Below are 5,427 nucleotides of genomic sequence, written 5' to 3'. Positions count from 1 at the left end.
GTGCTAATAAAGACCCAAACCAACATCTCACAAAATTTCTGAGAATTTGCGACACTGTGAAGTCCAATGGAGTCCAGGAAGATGCATATAAACTGCTTTTGTTCCCATTTTCACTTAGGGACAAGGCAGCTAAGTGGCTGGAATCATTCCCAAGGGGGAGCCTAACAACCTGGGATGAGGTGGAAAGCAAGTTTCTGGCACGTTTCTACCCCCCACAAAAGGTCAATAGGCTTCGATCTGAGGTTCAGACGTTTAGACAACAAGATGGTGAAACTCTCTACGAGGCATGGGAGAGATTCAAGGATTTGACAAGGAAATGCCCACCAGACATGTTCCATGACTGGGTGCAATTGCATATTTTCTATGATGGACTGTCTTATGAATCAAGGAAGGCTGTGGACCATTCATCAGGAGGTTCATTGAACAGGAAAAAGACTGTGGAAGAAGCCATTGAAGTGATTGAGACAGTGGCTGAGAATGAGTACTACTATGCATCAGAGAGACACAACACTAAGGGAGTCATGGAGCTGAACCATGTTGATACAATTCTAGCCCAAAACAAGGTGTTTGCCAAGCAACTAGCAGAGCTCACCAGGAAATTAGAAACAAAACAAGTGGCTGCAATACACACACAAGATCAAGAGGAAGAAAGCACTGAAGGAGGTGATTGGGAAGAGGCCAATTATGTAGGAAATCAACAAAGGCAACCATATGATCCACATTCCAACACTTACAACCCAGGATGGAAAAACCACCCAAACCTTGGGTGGGGAAACCAGCAAAACCAACATAACAAGTCCACATACCAAAACTCCAACCAAAGATCATACCAAGCCACACAAAACACTTACTCTCAACCACCATATCATGGCCAAAATAATCAACCTACCCAACCTAACCCGAACCAACAATTTCAAGATCAATTAAACAGGATAGAAGGAATGCTGGCACACATGGGTCAGGACATAATTGAATTGAAAAGCTTCAGAGATGATGTGAGATCTACCTTAAGAAACCATGGTGAAAAACTCAAGAGGATGGAGTCTCAAGTAGGAGAGCTATCTCAACAGGCCCCCAAATCAACTGCAGTATTCCCTAGTGACACAGAAAAGAATCCTAAAGGGGAACAAAAGGGAGTGAGATGGGAAGAATGCAAAGCCATCACCATATTGAAAGAAGTCTCAGAAGAAGAAGGAATCAGATCCTCAGAACAGGAGCCAGAAATCTTGAAGGAAGGTGTGGAGGAAGCTAAGCAGGAAAGTGAAACTGAGCAAGCCAAGGAACTGCAAAAAGGCACGATGGAAACATACCAACCAAAAGCACCATTTCCTCAGAGGTTAGGAGGAGGTGAAAAAGGGAAAACCTATTCAAGGTTTTTAGAGACATTTAAGTCTCTCCATATCAATATTCCCTTTCTTGAGATTCTCCATCAAATGCCTACACACATCAAGTATTTAAAGGAATTGTTGAGCAAGAAAAGAGTTTTGAAGGGAGGACAAACGGTAACAATGAACAAAGAATGCAGTGCCCTCATCAAGAAGGACACAGTCTCTAAGAAAACAGACCCAGGAAGTTTTCATATTCCTTGCATCATAGGGGAAACAAAAATTGACAGAGGATTCTGTGATCTAGGAGCTAGCATAAATGTGATGCCTCTAACTCTTATGAAGAGGCTACAATTGAATGAGGTGAGATCCACTGATGTAATCATACAACTGGCTGACAAAACTCAGAAGCAAGCTGAAGGGGTAGTTGAGAATGTGCTGGTGAAAGTGGGAGATTATTACTTCCCCACAGACTTTGTCATTTTGGACATGGAGGAAAGCTACTTACACCCTATCATTCTGGGCAGACCATTTCTAGCCACTACTAGAGCGCTCATAGATGTAGAACAAGGAGAGCTAATTCTGAGAATACATGATGAACAGCTCATTTTCAAAGTTTTCAAACCTGCATCTGAGCCTGAACCAGAACCTGAAAAGCCTAAGGATGATAGTAGCCATCTGTGTTTGGAGGAAAGTAATCCAGCAGCTGAAACTCTAAAACAGTCCTTGGAAGGCAAACAAGAGTTGCAAGAGTTAAAGCCACAAGAATCAATGAAAACAGATCAGAAGGATCTTCCTAGCATAAGGGTCAATGAAGAAATCCTCAAGAGAAAGGGAAGAATGATAGGGAAATTGCCAAGAGGGTGGAGAAACAAGAAAATTCCCACTGAAGGTTTTTCTCCGGGAGATAAAGTGATATCAAGTCATTATCTGCCAATCCCACCTGGCCTCAAAACCATTCCTTCCCAGCTCCCTCAAGTGTTCACAATCAGGAAAGTTCTTTCTATGGAACATTTAGAGGTCATGAAGGAATCAAGTGGGGACGTTTGCATAGTGAGAGGAGAAGACGTCAAGCACTACAATCCACCCTAACAAGGGACAACCGTCAAGCTAGTGACGTTAAAGAAGCGCTTCATGGGAGGCAACCCATGTTTTTAATATCCTTACTCTTTATTGTTTTGTTTTGCATCTAATAAAGCATGGTTTCTTATGCATGAACTTGAATCCTCAGGACAACTGCTGAAAGAGTGCACTAAACATTGCATGTAAAATACAATTTGTCTCTAAGTTTGGTGTGCCTGAAGGCACCCAAATTTTATTCAAAATGCATTCAATTTTTCATGCAAAGTGCACAACCAAACATTAAGTTTGGTGTTCCTCTTTGAACACGGTTCATGAAAAGCAAGAAGTTCCTCTGGATTTCGAAATTCATGACAAGTAGACCATTCGCATGTTTTAATACTTTGGTTTCAATTACTTAGGGTAGTAAATTTGTTTAGAATCAAAGAGCCAAAGTGACTATGATTTATTAGAATTATGCACATTCATTAAGGACAACCAATATGGATTTCATGTCATCAGGAGACTTTACCAAACACTAAGTTTGGTGTCCAGTAATAAGTGTGCATACATACACAAGTCACGGCTATAAGCTCATGAAGTCAATCATTGATTTACATGTGCAAGTACTATTCATCATTCACATGGACCGAAAAATGATAGCAAACTTGTTTGCTTGTGCAGGTACAAAAGAAAAGACAAAAATGGAGGAAAAAGACAAAGGGAGGTACGGTGCTTGGTCAAAAAGAAAGTTCACAAGTCTTTGAAGCTAACACATGGGAAAAGGAAGTTCTGCAAGAAAAGATTGCTACATGTACAACCTAATGCACCCAGAATACTTCCAAGAAAATGAAAAGCAATTCGTCCTTCTCCCTAATTCATATATTTACCATCAAGCCACCCTTCACAAACCACCCTAGCCGTCCATTTTTCACTTACGGGCACTATAAAGAACCACTTGGGGAACGAGTTCAACACCACCAAATCTCCTTCATGCACATTTCCTTCATCATAGCATAAACTATCTCTTGCCGAAACCAACCTCCCCACACTTCCAACAACACTTCTTGCTTCACCTTGTCAACTTTAACTTGTCACTTACCCCAAAACTAAAGAACCAATGGCAGCTTCATCTAGCCACAAAAGAAGAAAAGACAAGCAACCAATGGAGGAGAACAGGGAATTCGATGCAAGGAGATACAAATCAGTTTTCCATGAGATTCAAGCCGAATGGATGAGACCTAAAAGGGTACTAGCTGAGGTTCCCTTTGACCTTGAAAAGGATGAGTTCCCAGGTGTTTGGGAGAAGATCAAAAAGAGGAAGTGGGAGCTCCTGACTAAGCCAATCACTAAAATCAACATCAACTTGGTGAAGGAGTTCTATGCAAATGCAGTGAGGGAAGACTCAACCAAGAAACCCACATACAAAAGCTATGTGAGAGGGGTGGAAGTTGACTTCAGCCCCAAGGCAATCATGAAAACTCTTGGCCTGAAAAACATACATTTCAGCCAAGCAAGTTATGAGGAAAGGATGATAGGAGAACCTGACTACACGACTATTGCTGAAGATCTTTGTGCCATCAGAGCTGAATGGGTGAGAAAAACAAGAGGGGCTCCAAGAGTCTTGAGAAGGGGAGACCTAACACCTGAAGCTAAAGGGTGGTATGCAATAGTTAGGAGATCCATCCTACCCACTGCAAACTCTTCAGAAATAGTCCCTAAAAGAGCCATCTTGCTACATTGCATTATGGTGGGAGGGGAGATCAAAGTTCATAAACTCATTGCTGAACAGATACAAGAGTTTAGTGAGAAAAGTGACCCTGAATCCTGGCTCCACATCCCTAGCACCATCATTAGACTATGCATCGATGCCCAAGTACCACTTGAAGATGAAAGACCTAATTGGCTATATCCTGGATTGGCCATAACTGCGTACAGAATGACTCTTGGCCCAACTGCTCCAAGACATACAAGAAGAAGAAATGAAGAAGGGCAACAAGTGGAAGCCGAGCAAGAAGCAGAACAAGAAGAAGCAGGATCCCAAGAATTAAGAAGAACCAAGCAATAAATAAGAGGTGGTCTCGTTCCTTAATAATCAAATGATAATTGGTGAATTGTCTTTATGAGCTTTCTTTCATCATAAGTCATTTAAGTGTTTTGTGGAGTTTTTTTTTTAGTATGAGTGTCTGTTTATTGCTTTGAATAAAGTGAATGCCTAGATGTTTGGATATAACTTCACCTTCTTAAACAAGTGCTTGCCATGCTTGTTCTGTTTCCAAAAATAAAATAAAAGTTTGAACAAAAGTAACTTGGCTCAATTAGTGACAAATCAAGTGGAATTAAGTGGTGGTATGCATGCTTGATTGTTTAAGTCAGATCACTGGAAATAGAGTGTAGAATTATCATTTTTTATGTAGAAATTGAAAACTGTCTATGGATCTTGATGAATAAATGTCTTTGGCCATGAAAAAGAAAGAAAAAGAAGAAGAAAAAGCCACTGAAAAAGGGCAACCAAAAAGCAAAAAAATTAAGAAAATAAGCTAGGCACCAATGGTTTGAACTTCTGAGACAAATGCCTGTGGTGTTTATGTATTAAGGATATGCTTGGATGAATAGGTTCTGAGGAGTGTTTCAACACTTGGTAACTTGGGTTAACTAACCCGGGATTATCAACCAAAAGTCCATTATCAAGAGCAACCTAAATACAAAACATTTAGTCACACAAAGAGGTGCTGGGCACCAATGTCTCAAGAAGAAATGTGAACTAAAATGCCTGAAGTGGATATGTGTAGTGCACTGATAAGAAAAAGAAAATGCCAAAGGCTGGTGCAACACATGACACTAAGCAAACAAGGAGCAAAGAAGCTCTAAGAAAAAGAAAAGAAAAACAAAGAAGAGAAAAGTGCCAAGGACATAAGAGTAACAAGAGGCCATAGCAGTGTTTGATGGATGCAATGAAAAAGTGATAATCTTACCTGATAAGAATGAAAAAGTGATGCTGCAACTTTCTGCATAAAACCCTTCTGATGAACTTCAAATGCTT

General features: G+C 40.5%; 1 non-coding gene across 1 annotated transcript; it reads right to left on the bottom strand.

The window, feature by feature from the left end:
* Window positions 1–227: 227 nt before the first annotated feature.
* LOC148573271 (small nucleolar RNA R71) lies at window positions 228–331 on the bottom strand. Its single transcript, XR_015906587.1, has one exon. It is a non-coding gene; the product is annotated as a small nucleolar RNA R71 (small nucleolar RNA).
* Window positions 332–5,427: the final 5,096 nt, after the last annotated feature.

This window comes from Arachis ipaensis, chromosome B2 (assembly GCF_059453495.1).
Source record: "Arachis ipaensis isolate K30076 ecotype BB chromosome B2, ASM5945349v1, whole genome shotgun sequence".
NCBI classification, from domain to species: Eukaryota; Viridiplantae; Streptophyta; class Magnoliopsida; order Fabales; family Fabaceae; genus Arachis; species Arachis ipaensis.
Note: the sequence above shows the minus strand (reverse complement) of the source record. Positions and strands in the feature narration are given on the sequence as shown.